Genomic DNA, 17,316 nt, shown 5'->3' with positions numbered 1-17,316 from the left:
TTGAATGAAGGAATAGATATCAAATCTATTTGGGATAGAACAAAAGAAATGTGTGTTTTGGGGCACCTGGGTGGCTCAGTCATTAAGCGTCTGCCGTCAGCTCAGGGCATGATCCCAGGGTCCTGGGATTGAGCCCCGCATCGGGCTCCCTGTTCTGCTGGGAGCCTGCTTCTTCCTCTCCCACACCCCCTGCTTGTGTTCCCTTTCTCACTGGCTGTCTCTCTCTCTCTATGTCAAATAAATAAATAAAATCTTAAAAAAAAAAAAAAAGAAATGTATGTTTTGATTATTTAAGGAGAGATGGATTTTGGAAGAATTATGTAAAGAATGAGAAAGGACAATCCATTAAAGGATACAGGGTAAGCAAAAACATGCCACTTTTGTCAAAATGTTTCAGGAGTAAGGAGGTCAGGTAGTCTGATTGGTACTATAGAGTAAAATAGGTAGTCATGGAAGATAATGCTACAAGGGTAAGCAGGGAGTTGAAAAATTGAACTACACAGTGTGTACGCAGTTGAAAAATCGATGGGAACCCTTAGAGTTTTTAAAGCAGGATATGACATGATTAGAGGCCTTTTCAAAAGGATGTGGCAGTTATGTGTGGGCAGAATTGGGATAAAACCAAGTAAGAGTGAGAAAAATGATAGTATTAAAAAAAAAAAAAGACTTGTTACTACCCAACTTCAATACTTAATATACGGTAATCAAAATACTGTGACATTAGGTAAAGAATAGACCAATGGAACAAAATAGCCCAGAAATAGACTGAGTTAAATGTACTCTTTGACAAAGCAGGAAAGGCAATGGAAAAAAGATAGTATTTTAAATAAACGGTGCTCAAACAACTGAACTTTCAATGCAGTAAGCAAAGAAACAAATCAATCAATCTAGGCAAAGACCCTATAATCTTTACAAAAATGAAATCAAAATCAATCATAGACCTAACTGTAAAACTCAAAACTATAAAACTCTTAGAGTATAGGATGGGAGAAAACCGAGATGACCTTGCCTGTGGTGATGACGTTTTAGATGCAACACCAAAGTCATGATACATTAAATAAATAATTGATGAGCTGGAATTCATTAAAATTAAAATCTTCTGCTCTACAAAAGGCATTATCAGGAGAATGAAGGAGATAAGCTACAGACTGGGAGTAAATATTTGCAAAGGACATATCTGATAGAGGACTATTATCCAAAATACACAATGAACTTTTAAAACTCAATAATAAGAGAATAAACTACTAGACTTAAAAAATGGACTAAAGGCTTCAACAGACACATCACCAAACAAGATATACAGATAGCAAAAAGCAAGCATATGAAAGACATTTATCATTATATATCATTATGGAATTGCAAATTAAAAGAACGAGGTATCTACTACTTATCTATTAAATATCTACATATCTATTAGAACGGCCCAAAGATCCCAAAGGATCCTAACAAGGATGTGGAGCAACAGGAATTCTCATTTATTGCTGGTGTGAATGCAAAATGGTGCAGCCACTTAGGAAGACAGTTTGCCAGTTTCTTCCGTATCTAAACATAGTCTTACCGTATGATTCCACAACAATCATGCTGGTTGGTATTTACTTTTGAGTAAATACCAATCCAGTACTACTCAAGAGAGTTGAAACTTATGTGTACACAAAATACTGCTCATACGTGTTTATAGCAGCTTTATTGATAATTGCCCAAACTTGGAAGCAACCAAGTTGTTCTTCACTAGGTGAATAGATAAATAAATTGTGGTAGGTCCAGATGATAAAATATTACCCAGTACTAAAAAGAAATGAGCTATCAAGCCATGAAAAGACATGGAGGAAATGTAAATACATGTAACTAAGTGAAAGAAACCAATCTGAAAAATATGCATACTGAATGATTGTAACTACATGACCAGATTCTGGAAAAGGCAAAACTATGGAGACAGTAGAAAGATCAGTGGTTGCCAATGGTTAAGGAGGAGGGAAGGATGAATAAGCAAAGCACAGAAAGACAGCTTGGCAGTTTCTTTATAATTCTGTATACAAAATACAGTATTCTGTAAAATACTGTAGTGGTAGATACATGTAATGTCAACACACATTTGTCAAAACCCTTAGAATGCACAACATGAAAACAATGGATTTGGGGTAATAATGATGTGTCAAGGGAGGTTCATCAATTGTAATAAATGTATCCCTGTAGTGTTGATAGTGGATGTTGATAATGGAGGAGATTGTGCAGGTGTGGGAGCAGAAAGTGTATGGGAACTCTCTGTACTTTCAGCTCCTTTTTTGTAAACCAAAAACTGCTCTATTAAAAACAAACAAATGCACAAAAATCAGATGGGTAACAAAAGGATGAACTAAAGTAGCAATGAGGTAAAGTCTACAGAAAGGAGAACCAATGTTACGCTGGGAAAACAAAAGAGTTAGAAACTGTATAATTTAGAGAATTCAACAGAAATGGAAAATGCAGTGGAAAAAAAAGTATTTTTTTTTTAAAGATTTTATTTATTTATTTGACAGAGATAGAGACAGCCAGCGAGAGAGGGAACACAAGCAGGGGAGTGGGAGAGGAAGAAGCAGGCTCACAGTGGAGGAGCCTGACGTGGGGCTCGATCCCATAACGCCGGGATCACGCCCTGAGCCGAAGGCAGACGCTTAACCGCTGTGCCACCCAGGCGCCCCGGAAAAAAAAGTATTTAAAAAGAGGATGATTTCAGTTTGGATAAAAACAATTTATTTTTTTTAAGATCTTATTTATTTATTTGCCAGAGAGAGAGAGAGCACACAAGCGGGGGAGCGGGAGGCAGAGGAAGGAGCAGGCTCCCCAATGATCGGGGAGCCTGCTATGGGGCTCTGTTCCAGAACCCTGGGATCATGATCTGAGCCGAAGGCAGATGCTTTACTTGACTGAGCCACCCAGGCGCCCCAAGTTGTATGTATTTTTCATATCAAACAGTACTCCCCTTTCCATGGGGGTATGTTCCAAGCCCCCAGTGGGTGGCTGAAACCCCAGATAATACCAAGCCCTATATATACTGTTTCTTCCTATACATACATACCTATGATAAAGTTTAATTTATAAATTAGGCAAAATAAGAGATTAGCAACAATAATAATGTAATTGAACAATTATAACAATATACTGTAAAAAAGGTTATGTGAGTGTGACCTCTTTCTCCCTCAAAATATCTCATTGTATGGTATTCACTCTTCTTGTGATGATCTGAGATGATAAAATGTCTTCCTGATGAGATGAAGGGGGGTGAATGATGTAAACATTAAGCTGTAGAGTTCAGTCACTATTGATCTTCTGAGTATAGAAGGATCCTATGAATTAGTTTCCACATAGCATCAATATATTCTCAGTCTTTAACTGATGTCCTTCCCTCCCCCATTTTTCCTTATTAGGATATTACATTACATTTATTAATCATGTCTCCTTAGACTTTTTACAGACTTATGCTTTTGATACCTTAAAATTTTTGAGATATATTGGTTAGGTATTTTGTAGAATGCCACTCAAATGGAGATTGACTCATTTTTTTCCCCATGACAAGACTAAAGGTATGGGTTTTGGGGAGGAAGAACACAGAAGTGCCATTGTCATCATATCATAGCAAAGGCAAGTACTGTCAGCATGATGTCACTGTTAATTTCGATCACCTGGTCAAATGGGTGTTTGTCAAGTTTCTCCATGGTAAAGTTACTCATTTTACCCCTTCCTATACTTTTCTCTTTCAAAGGAAGTCACTCTGTGCATCCCACATTTAAAGAGTGAGAGATTTTGCTCCATCTCCTCAAGTGTTGAGTATCTGCATAAATTACTTGGAATTTGCAAGGAAGATTTGTCTCTTCTCCATAATTTATGTGTTCATTCAATTATTTCTTTATATTACTCTTCTTTATATTACTTTATATTACTTTTGACTCGTGGAAATTTATTTTATACATTGAGTTATAATCCAATAAATAAAATAGTATTGGATACATAGTCACTTTTCACTTTAATGAAATAGAGAAATAGAGTAATTTTTACATATACACACAGGCACACAAACACTAAATGGGTACATTCTTTACTCCATCATTTCCTGCTCATTAGCTATGCACTTTCAACTGCTAGGTTTCCAATCTTGCTTTACCTTCTCTACTAGAAAGCAAAAGGCTTGATGGTGAATTTATCTAGCCAGATCCTGTGATCAACACATATTCATATCAAATATGTTTATGATAATAGTTTTGGATCTTTCATTGTGTTTCTTATGTCTTCACTCAGGAATTTACCCTGCTTCTTAGTTCAGATTCTGTCTTGTTTCTATTCATAAAAGTATACATATTGATCTCGTTTACAGTCTCCCTAGTGATTCTTCCAACTCATAGGTCTGTAATTTTTTTTCTTTTTGTACTTCCTCCTACTTCTCTGGGCAATCAGTGGTTGTTGGTGATGATTCTCCAGTCAGACAAAGATTCAAATCTTGTTTCTGCTATTTACTATATCTGAACTCTGACAAATTATATGATCTCTCTAACCTGGGGGGTGGGGGGAGGTTGTTTTTGTTTGTTTGTTTTTAACCTGTTAAATGAGGTTAATATCATTCCTAAAAATGTTGTGGGATTAACAATCACAATTTGTATTTTTAATACAGTTCCTGTCAAATGTTAAGATGTTAATTATTACTGTTACTGTTTTTCATGACAATCTTCTTACTGTTTTGTTTTTGTTGTTGTTGATGTTGTTTTTAATTTTCTTGTTATTAATTAGACTTTAGGATTCCACTTTGCTCATTGTTGACCAGCCCCATTCTCCCAAGTAGACCTGACCTTGTTAACAGTGAATGCATTTACCATCCCAGACTCCTAACATCCTAGCAATATAGCCTTTCTTAATGAATAATATAATAAAGAAATACAGTGTAACCTACCATGTCATCTGTTAATTTTACAGACAACAATGAATTATCAGTTGAGGAAATTATGTAGAATGATGTGGAAATTAAGGAATTGTGTGATGACATAAACTAGTGGTGTAGTTAATATTCTGTGGAACAGTTTTACTCTGAATTATTTTTGGCACATTCCCTCTTCACCTCACAAGAAAATATATAAGATTTTACCAATAACTGAATAGAATTATAGCTTAGATAAACATTATTTTATGGCCAGAGCCTTATTTAACAAAGTTATGCATGAGAATATAAAACTAACTTCAAAACTGACAAATAGTAATATATATAAGGACAGAAGACAGAGGCTTGGCTTTGAATTAATAGACAGAAGTTTTCCTGTTATGATCATGGCAATAAGAACATATTTTATGTTAAAATGTAGTGCCATTTATTTTTTAGGTATTGCAGTTTCAAATAGTATCTAGCAAAAATAAAATGAAGCTCCTAAAACCATTTTCTCATAAGGAATGCAAGAGTAATTAATCAACCTTTTGTGAAACCACCTTTGTCTTCCAAATCAATGACAACAGATATTAAATATTTTCTACTATACAGTAAGAACGTGTCAATCTACTAGTATCAGGAAAGAAAGTGGGCTGAAATTGTTTGTTTCAGAAGGCGTTTTTCAAGATGCAAGTTTCCATGATATCTGAATAGGGTGTCACAAAAAACAAATTCTCTTAGAACAACAGTGTTATTTGTGTTTCTGTGCATTCTGTGTTAACATGTGCATGTGACAAAATTTGGAGGGGGAACAAGTTGTTTTTAGTACCAAGGAGAGAGAAAGTGCAAATACATCATTTAACACTATTTCTTAATTTTCTATAAAATCTCAGAGGATTCCATAAAGACTCATCTCTTGCAAGACTTCTTTCATTTTTTTAAAAGATTTTTATTTATTTATTTGTCAGAGAGAGAGAGAGCATGCACAAGCAGGGGAAGGGACAAGGGAGAAGCAGGCTCCCCCCTGAGCAGGGCTCAATGCAGGACTCAATCCCAGGACCCTGAGATCATGACCTGAGCTTAAGGCAGACGCTTAATTGACTGAGCCACCCAGGTGTCCCAAGACTCCTTTCATTTAATGATGAATATTTTACTGTTAAATAATATATGCTTCCAACAACACAATTTGAAAAAAAAAAAAAGATACTTAAAATTGTATATAAAACTTCAATCCAGATATAAGAAAAAAATCCTACTGTTTTTTTCTTCCCATTTTTTTGTATATATGTTTTACCATCATCTATACACTGTTCAGAAAGAATCAAATTTCTTTTGAGAAATTAATGTTGGAACATTTCCCAAGCTTCCCAACATCTTGTTTTCAATACTTCATTTAATGACTGCTTAATAACGCAGTGTATGAATATAAATTTTAATTTAATCTGCCTTCTTTTAAATAAGTATTTGGTGTCCTTTCAATATGGTAAAAGAACGTTATTATAAATAATTTTTCAGACAAATCTTTGTGCACTTTACTTATTCCAGTATGTTAGTATTTACTATACTTGAAAAGCTAGTAATTAAATATTCTGAGACTACACAATACACCTGTTTTCCAGTGTTCTTAATTCTTACTTTTGCCTCAGTACGTACTATACTTTTCTCATCAACAAGAAGTTTTCAAGACAATGATTTATAAAAAGGTGCCCTGTAGCAAAAGAAGAAAGTTACAAGAGATAAAAAGCAATGTGAAAATTAAAATAAATAAGAAAAAATAAAATTCTATGTAGCCATTACAGTAATGATGGAAGTTAAGACTAATGATATGGAAATATGTTTTAGGATACTTTTAGGTATTAAATATTGTCTTCTTTTTAGTTCAAATATTTTCATGTCATAAAAATTATTTCCAAAGTGCATATTTAAAGTTAATTGTCTCTCTCTAAATACTGGTATTATGAACACGTGTGTGTATAAGGGGTGTGGTTTTCTTCTCTCAGATTATCAGTAGTTTCCAAATATTCAAAATTGAAAGTTTAGTTTCTATATTTTTAAGAAATATCTAAGTCATTTACAAAAAAAAGAAAGTAAAAAATAATTCAAGATTCAATGGATTAAATGAATTCCCTCACATGTCAAATATGGCTACTTGGATCAATTTAAGAGGCTATGGCCAATGTTTTTATTCAGCTTACCAAATGTCAAGAAGAGGAGGAAAAATAATAATGTCAAAACCTGTGGATATTATAATTTCATTTTATTAAACCATTTGGAGAAGTATATAAATAATAAAAGTTGACAACATTAATGACAATACCATCCATGTTATTTAGGAAGAGGCACATTTTGCCAAGTATTAAAATAATTTTCTCTAGAAAATGTGGCTCTAAAATATTTTTTGCAAATCATATATCTGATAAGGGGTTACTATCCAAAATATATAAAAAATTCATACAAGTCAATAGCAAAAAAGAAAATCAAAACAAGCAATCAGATTTAAAAATGGGCAGAGGATCTGAATAGGTGTACTTTCAGAGAAGACATACAGATGGCCAATACGTTCATGAAAATGTGCTCAGCATTACAAATCATCAGGGAAATGCAAATGCTACTCCATACCTAGTAGAATTCCTATCAAAAGGACAGGAAACAATAAGTGTTGTCGAGGATGTGGAGAAAAGGGGACTTTTGTGCACTGTTGATGGGAATGTAAATGGATGCAGCCACTTTTTTAGCCATAAAAGAGAAAGAAATATTGCCATTAGCAGCAACATGGATGGACCATGAGGGCGTTATGCTAAGTGAAATAAGTCAGGTAGAAAAAGACAAATGATCTCACTTACATGTGGAATCTATAAAAAAAAATAAATAAGAGCTCATAGATACAGAGAAAGAATTGGCAGTTACCACAGGTAGGGAGAAATTGGTGTAGGGAAGAAGAGGTACAAACTTGCAGTTTAAAATAAGTAAATCATGGAAGTGTAACATACAGTGTGGTAACTATAGTAACACTGTACTGCATGTTTGAAAATTACTAAGAGAGTAGATGTTAGAAGTTCCCAGGACAAGAAAATAAAATTTTATAAATATTTATGGTGAAGGATATTAACTAGATTTATTGTGATCATTTTGTAACATGTGCAAATATCAAATCATATTATTGTACATCTGAAACTGATACAATGTTATGTGTCAGTTATATCTCAATTTAAAAATTGAGGATAAATTATAAATATCAAAAATAAATGCTGCTTTTTCTCCTGTGTCATACTTATTATATATGTCAATACTTTTGATAGGAAACTGATCAATTTTTTTTCAAGATTTATTTATTTATTTTAGTGGGGGAGAGAGAACAGGTGCGAGTGTGGGGAGCGCAGAGGGAGGGAGAGAGAGAATCCTAAGCAGACTCCCCACTGGGTGCAGAGCCTGACCTGGAGCTTGATCCCACCACCAGTGAGATCAGGACCTGGGCCAAAATCACGAGTCAGATGCTTACCTGACTGAGCCACCCAGATGCCCCGATCAACCATTTTTTATTTAAAAACTGTAGCTCCTACTTATCATTAAATAAGTGACCCATTTTTACAGTGAAGTTTAAAAATATTTCTTCTGATGAAGTTGCCTCCTCTTTTAAAACTGTCAGTAGTTTCTTCTGGGTTAGGCTCTCGCCCTGCCTTCCTTTACCCATAGGGGTCTTCTTTCATTTCCTAGAGCACAGTGTGCTCTTTCCAGGTGCAAGGCTTTCGCAGGTATTGTTCTCCTTACCTCTCTCTTCTTTTTACCTAATACATTTCTATTCATACTTCAAAGCTAAGCTGACAATTCACATCAAAGTAGGATTCCCCGGCCATGACTGTTAACACATATTTCGGCAAGTCTGCAACTTTGTCTTTTTGTTTCACACTGTATTTTTCATTTGCAACACTTCTCATGATTGAAATTAAAAAAAAAAAATGTGACTTTTAATTCATGAAATCCGTGCAATTTATGTTAAGCTCACAGCTTTATCATCACCACCTGACACACTGAATTACCCATAGTAAATGATAATAAATATTTATTGAGAGAAAATTGGGAGGGAAGTGGAAGGGAGGAAGAGAGTGTTTTAGAACTAGAAATCCACTGTTATTTTTAAATCATAAGAACTAAAGAACCTTTCATTTTCTGGAGGGGAAAATCTTTACGTTCTTGAAATAATGAATAACTAGTTTGAGTATTAATGGGAATAAATATATCTCCTTTGTTTGGGAACACAGGAAGGTACAAAGATTGATGGCTTTAGAGCTGGCAGACCTGAGTGTACATCTGTGCTACTAATTGTGTGACTTCAGGCAACTTTGCTTAACTAGTGTTGAGCTAAGCAAGGAGAGCAAGAGCACTAACCCATTCCTTTGAGTAGAAGCCTGAAAGTCAAAGTCTAGAAAGCGAGGTGCTCCCATATGCTTCATTCACATTGTTTTCCACTTTAAAGGATACAAGAAGGAAACATTGTAGAACATTGGGTGGATGGGTGGAGGGATGGATACAAAGTATAGATTTAGAAAAAGTAGAGATTTGTATGTATAACTGTGTGTGTGTGTGTGTGTGTGTGTGTGTTTGAGGGAGAGAAAAGGTAAGATGTGTAAAACATATGTATCATGATAACTTTGACCAGAAAAAAACTGGCCTGCCAGTTCTGCCTTCATATGGCAGACAAGCCATATGAAGCCTATTTAATACCACTTTAAACCAACAGTAAAGGGCCTCTAAGTTAATTTCCATTAATCTCTCATCCTATTGGCTGCAGTTTTCGAAACAAGCAAGTGCTGGAGTTAAACCAAACTAGAGAGACATGGAGGAGGATTTCTCTGTAATTTTTGAAGTTACATTCTGGCAAGTACCTCAGAACTTTAAGGAATTGGAGGAGGGGGGAATCTCTAGAAATGACAGCAAAAATATAGTCTGACGGTTTAGAGGAAACTTTCTAAAGCTGTAGAATTATTTTCCCCAAGTGTAGAAATATAAAACAATATCTTCATTTCAGAGTGGCTGCAGTGAGAGAAGATAATATATAGTAAGTTCCAAGCCTGAGTTTAGCACACTGATATATCTTGATAAATGTGTGTAAGTATATGACTCAGAAGTCTTATCCAAGGCTCTGAGGCCGGATGGTGCTGAGTGGGGCTGCTACTAGGGCAGCATGAGAATTAAACTCATAATCTTTGCCTTCTTATTACTAGGATATGACCCACTACATTTCATAGTCAATGTCTTTTGTGTGAGATTTATAGGCATTTTGCATTCTACACATTGGGCTGTGTTTCAATAATGCATAGTTTATAGTTCAGAGGAAAATGGACCGTGAAAATTTTCTTAATGTCATGTCTTAAGACTTAAAATGAAATTTGTTCCATCGTCTTATTTTTATACTACCTGGTTTCTAATCATGAGGAAGTATCAGGTGAATACAAATTGATGGACATTCTACAAAGTAATTGGCTCATACCTTCAAAAATTTCAATGTCAAGAAAGTCAGGGAGAGATTGAGGAAGTAGTCAAGGTGGACAGATACTAGGAAAGCGTGGGTGAAGTACCTGATGCTGGATTGGGCCTTTTCTTTTTTCTTCTTTTTTTTTTTTTTTAATTCTAGTTAACATCACTGGGGCAAATGCCAAAGCTTGAATAGAAACTCTGGATGAAAGATATATGTGTTCTTTGTACTGGGTTTACAACTTTTCTGTAAGTTTGAAATTGGCTCAATGAAATTTTAATAATAATTATTAAACAATTATTTATTTATGATATTTATAACAATATTTATTATAATTATTTATAACAACTATTTATTAAAATTATCGTAATTCTCCTCCTCCTTCTCCTTCTCTTCTTCCTTCTTCTCCTCTCCTTCTCCTTCTTCTCTTTCTCCTCCTCCTTCTTCTTTGTTTAGAATAAGGGTATAATAACAACTGCTCTCTTTTGTTGTGATAATCTTAAAAAATATATGTATTATAAACTATTTTAACCACAAAAACCATATAAACTAAAAAATTATTCCTGTTACTATTGTCTCTGTTATTTTGGGTGATGTAATTATTGTCACTATTATTATACTTATTATTCTTATCATTGTTAGTAGTAGTGTTAGTTGTAGTAGTATTATAATGGCTTTTGGTTGACCAGGGTATTTTTAAAAAATGTTAATAATATTAGAACACTTGCAAAGCGAAGTCTCTAGGACTGCATATCAGTTAATTTAAAAATGACAAATTATGAATTTGGATTCTGGTTAGCAGTGCTCTTCAAATACCGTAGAATAAATTTTATATTCTGGAATTAAGTTTACAGGTTAAACTGAGATATATAATTCCAAAGTATGATTAATTTGTAATTTTGGAAATGTATCTGTTATTAATTTTCCTTTTCATTTGCCTTTTCTTTCATCTACTTCACTACAAACTACTAGGCACAGCCATCTCAAATATCCACTACATTTCAGATCCTAGATTTATAAAGAGAAAAAAGAACTCAGTTTTCTACTTAAGTTCAAGCAGTTTAGACTACACAGATTTCCATATGCCGTATGATATTATTATAGATAAAGGAAAATATTTAAAGATCAACTGTTTCCCAAAGTGAACTAAAAAAAAAAAAAGAAAAAGAATTCCTGTGTAGTTCGTATGTCTAAAAAACTATAAATACATCATGGATGTCTAATCTATTAAACGTACTATGTTATGTGGTAAGAATATGCAGTAATATCACATTAAAAAATAAATTTGTGGGGCACCTGGGTGGCTCGGTCGGTTACAGGCCCCATTCTTGATTTCCGCTCAGGTCACGATCTCAGACTCGTAAGGCTCGGCACTGAGCAGGGAGTCTGCTTGAAATTCTTTCTCTCCCTCTGCCTCCCTTCCCCCTCTAAAATAAATAAATAAATCTTTTTAAAAATTTTAAAAATAAATTTGCTACTCTTTTGTGATAACTGGAGTATCTTAAAGAAAACATGTATGCACACACACAGAGGTATTCTCCTCTCATAATCTCTAAGGGGCACAGGAAAAGTTGTAATGCATGTATATTGCTTCTTCATGAAGGAATGTATCAAATGCCTGCCCAAGGTGAGAGTTGCTGATAAGATTGTTAACTGATGGAAATAACTTCCCAGTTTAGCAAGCACATACAATTAATTTTAAGAATTTTTCGAGATCCACAAAATATTTTTGCTTTTATAAATGTAAGATCAAAGATGGTTACATATGTAATATACACTAAAGCTAACACTGCAGAAGAGCCTATCAAACACTGCCATGAGTTCATGAAATACTAAATAATTCACCCACCTTCGTATAGTGATGAAAAACAAGGTTCTAAATATCTTTGAAAATGGGACTGTCACTACTTTAGGATGGATCAGTAATGCAAATTCCCTGAAATTTTATCAACATGACCAAAAAACTGTAGTTAATTTCAACACATACAAACATCTCTTGCTTCTTATGATTTGGGGAAGCTCTTTTGGTGAAAGTTGGAATTATTTTTATTAGTTTTATTTTGTTTTAATTTTAATTGTTCAAACTCCATTAGACCTCTAAATTAGATACCTTCTCATAGATGATTATGCAACAATCTATTCACACCTATAGATTTGAAACCAATAATAATTTTAACTGAAACATTGAGTTATGAGATGAGAATATTGTTCTATAAGGATTTTTTTTTTTTTTTTTTTTGATAGAGAAAGAGCACATGTGTGTGAGAGAAGGTGGACGGGCAAAGGGAGAGGGAGAGAGAATCTTAAGGAGGCTGCACTCCCAGCACGGAGATCCTGAGATCATGACCTGAGCTAAAACCAAGAGTTGGATCCCTAACTGACTGAGACACCCAGACGCCCCTGGTCTATAAGGATGTTTTAAAACTTAATTCTTTGAATTTCTGTATGTATGTAGGGTTGTTAGAGGACACTTAAGAGGGTAGAGGAGGTTGAGTAGGGAGGGAAGATGCAGGTGCTTATCACGTGACATGAAGAGAAAATGTTCTATTCTTTACCTGTATTCAAATATTGAACTTTTTGCATGAAATGTATTTGAAAAATATGAAAGTTAAACACAAAAATTGCCCTGCTCTAAGAGCTACATAAACCCTTAATTTTGGTTTTCAGATGCAACGATAAGGTTAATTTCAGTTTGATATGGATGAATATGATTCTCTGATGAAAACTTAGAGATGCACATTAAAAATGAATGCCAGCATGAATATTAGCTATTTGTATTTAAGACTTGACTTTTCCTTTGTTGTTCTAATTTTAAGAGGTTACTGAGCATTACTGAGAGAGACTTTATACCATGCTTTTATTGTATAAAAATGTTAAGGATGTGTAAGATAAAATGGTTCTGGTAGCCCAGTTGAATATGGTTAACCAATTAAAAAAAAAAAGTAAATTCGAGGCCTGCACTCCTAATTCTAGAAGATCCTCGAAAAATATTTGCATGATGACTGTGATTGGGCATGTTTTCTTCTTTTTCTACTCTTTGCCTCTACCACACACACGCACATGCACACACGCACACACAAGATGTATGCACAGAGACACACACACACACACACAAATTCTTATGTGCTCATTGATAGTAAGAAGCTAAATATTTGTTCAGTTCAGTATTTCTTAGTAAGTTCTGAGCCTGAGATAGTGATAATCTTAGTCATTATGGAACACTTACAGAAGGATTTATATGACTTGTTTTTATTTGTATAGGACTAAGTGCAGCATTTATTAAGTTGAATAGTCAGTCTGAAAGCCATTAGTCAATTCTCTGTCACACACTCGCACACACAGACACCCTCATAGAAATCACAGTCAGAACTAAACTTTTCTTCTCCATTATTCTAAGTATTTATTTAACATGCATTTACTCATGCAATCTTCATAACAACCATAACAGGAAGAAATTATTACCATTTTCAATTTACAAGTGAAGAATCTAAGGCAGAGTTTGATTTAGTTTTTTTTTTTCTTTTACATACAGCTAGTAGGTGGCAGAACTGAGATTCAAGCCAGATAGTATATAGCTTTACAGTCTGCTCTTAATGACTAGGCATGCTAGAGGCATCGTGATTCCAGACCTCAAGCTGTATTGTGAAGTTGTGGTTTCCTTCAGCCATCAGAAAGAATGAAACCTTGTCAATTACAACGACATAGATGGAGCTAGAGTGTATTATGCTAAGCGAAATAAGTCACTCAGAGAAAGACAAATACTGTATGATTTCAGTCATTTGTGGAATTTAAGAAACAAAACAGATGGGGCTCCTGGATAGCTCAGTCAGTTAAGTGTCTGCCTTCAGCTCAGGTCATGATCTCAGAGTCCTGGGATGGAGTCCAATATTGGGCTCCCTGTTCAGCGGTGAGTCTGCTTCTCTGCCCCTCACCTGGTTTGTGCACATTCTCTGTCTCTCTCTCTCTCTCTCTCTCTCTTTCCCTGTCTCTCTTTCTTGCTCACTTTCTCTCTCAAATAAATAAAGTATCTTTTTAAAAAGAAACAAAACGGATGAACATATGGAAAGGGAGAAAGGAGAGAGAGGGAAACAAACCATAAGAGACACTTGATGACAGAGAACAAACTGAGGGTTGACGGACAATGGTGGGTCGGGGGACGGGCTCGATGGGTGGTGGGTATTAAGGAGGGCACTTGTTGGGATGAGCACCGGGTATTGTATGCACGTGATGAACCACTGAATCCTGCTCCTGAAACCAATATTGAACGGGATGTTAACTAACTAGAATTAAATAAAAATTTAGAAAAAAGTATATAATCCCATTGCATTATATTCAATGATTTTTATTCCCCCTTGTGTTTCATAGATAATGAATCAAAACTTTGAGTAAATTTGCAACATCTCACATACCCAGGGATGAAGTAGCAGAAAACAGGATGTGAATACAATCTGTCAGACTCCAAAGTCTGTACCTCTTACGCATGTTGCTTGGCACGAGGTTCCTTATACTAATATTAAGTCCCTTAGTATCGATTGTAGCAGAAAAGGCATTTGGTAACAGATTCCAACATCATTCTCAAGGGCTTGATGGATAACAGGGTCTAGAATAGTGAGAGGGAGACCTCATTACTGTAGCCTTGCAGCACAGCAGAAAGTCAGCATCAGCCCAAATTCAAAGACCACTTTTAGCTTCTTTCTGCCTGGGCGCAGTATTATTTGTATAGATCACAATAGAAACCATCGCATCTTTGGGATAAGGTATTTGAGGACTCAAGAAGGTGTTGACTTCCAGGTAAGCTCAGTCCCATAATGTATTTTGCTCAGAATTTTAAGGTGTTTATATTTTAACTTACTAAACTTGTGTTGAATTAATTTTAAAATTTAATGGGTATCACTTTTTGGGATTATGATTCTTTGCTACCTTTTGTTGGAAAGCGCGTTTAATTGCCTCACTTCTTATCTACCCTAATGTTCGCTCTCTTGTGGAACAAGTGTGCTTCCTCATGCATTCTGTTTTTCAGGATTCGAAAGCAAAGTAGAAGTCGGACAACTACTCAGCAGAAGTGAGAAATACCATAGGAAAGATTTGAATCGTGAAGTTAGTGTTTGGTATGGGGTAAGGGTCATATGGAGATATTCAGTGTCTTCTCCTCAAGTTCAAAAGTCTCCTCCCCTAAATGCATCTTTCACTGAAAAAATACAGGCTATTGGCATCTTGGTTTTTTATTTGTTTGATCTTTACATAGAAAGTTACAAGATCTTAATTCTTCCTGCTCTGCTTGTCCGTCTTCTCAAATGCTTATAGGTCTTTTCTTTCATTGTTCAGCTACTCTTCTTGGGTTCAAGGCCACATTCCTTGTTGCTTCCTATGGGACTTTGCACCAAGTATTACCTCTTTCACATAGGATTTCATTGACTCCTTCCTCTGTTTCCTTTCTCTCTAATTAAAAATGTGTTCAACCATTTGACGAAAATTGAAACCTCCCTAGATCTGTCTTTCCCTTCACTACCAAATTTTTTAGAAGAAGGATTTTTTTTTTACTTGCGCCACATCCTTGCGAAGTCTTGCCATTATTATCACATTCTTGATTCTCAAATCCTTCTCCTTTGTCCTTTTTGGCTACCACTGTCTCATTGACCACCCAGAATATGGCCGTTTTCTCAGCCTCCAGCTTCTTGCTCTCTGATCCTTTCTGTTATGTAACTACTTGAGGTATTTTTCTAAAACTTTAATCTTCTCAGTGTTTCCCTTGCTTAGGTTCTTTTATTGACTTTCTAGAGGCTTCCTGGTGTGGCCTAAATAATAGATTGATAACTTCTCCCTGCAGAGGAAAAAATAAATCACATCAGATATTCTTCCCACATGCCATAAAGAAATAAAATTTTATAGTTGGCATTTTATGCTTAGTGATTTTTATGGAATAAAAAGAAACAGAAGGAAGTAGTTCAATAATTTCTATTTCCAAAGCAAAATGTGCCCTTAGGCTTGGTAAGTCTAGGTTTGGTTTCTTATCGGTGAGACCATATGGGCTGTCTTTCTAACTGACGCCTAGGTAATTGGTAAACAAAAATTTACCTTTATGGTTGCTTGGTATCTGCTACTTTAGAGCCATCAAGGAAGCTGTACTACTGAGAGGGATGCCCTAATAATTATAATGCCAATATATTAAAAGGAATTGAAAATATATTAAAAGGATATATAAGATGATATATTAAAAGGAATTCTATGGCAGTCATAGGAACTGGATAGTAATATTCGTTCTGAATATAAATATGACTTATTGGAATTATATACAATAAATCTCCACTAATAATTTTTTTAAGATTTGTTTTATTTTGAATACAGTCCACTCCCCAATGGGGGACTTCGCCCCAAGATCAAGAGCCACATGCTGTACTGATTGAGCCAGTCACACATCCCACCCAACAAGAATGTACTGTAGCCCTGTCTGGTTTTTGTTTTTTGTTTTGTTTTTTTAATTTGGTAGGGGAAGAGTTAATTTTCTCTACAGGTTGCTAAAATTCCTTTGAAAAGAGTTCAAAGCTATATTCCAGGGAATCTAATTCTATAAGTAATTTTTTTATTTGATATTCATCAAGGTAGATAAAAGAGTAAAGCTTTATTACCATATGGTTTCAAACCAGTCTGGATCGCAGCAATGTAGCACTGTTAAAGGGTCATAAAGTTAGTTTCAGTCAATGTATTAATATTTACTAGTTCAATGATATACCTTACTATTTATACATTCAAAACTAAAAAATTTATGCACATATGCATGTGCACTTACCGACCCAAAAAATAAAGAATTTTAGGATTAAAATATGTTGATTGTCTCTAAAATGCCATGTCTACTGAGATGTAGGTATATAAGACATTAAGCCCTACCAAAAATAAATAAATGAATCCTTAGATTTATGTAATACCTTGCAGAAGTTCTTTATACCTGTGCATTCACTGT

This window comes from Ursus arctos, unplaced genomic scaffold, assembly GCF_023065955.2.
Source record: "Ursus arctos isolate Adak ecotype North America unplaced genomic scaffold, UrsArc2.0 scaffold_23, whole genome shotgun sequence".
NCBI classification, from domain to species: Eukaryota; Metazoa; Chordata; class Mammalia; order Carnivora; family Ursidae; genus Ursus; species Ursus arctos.
This window is presented reverse-complemented; position numbering follows the sequence as displayed.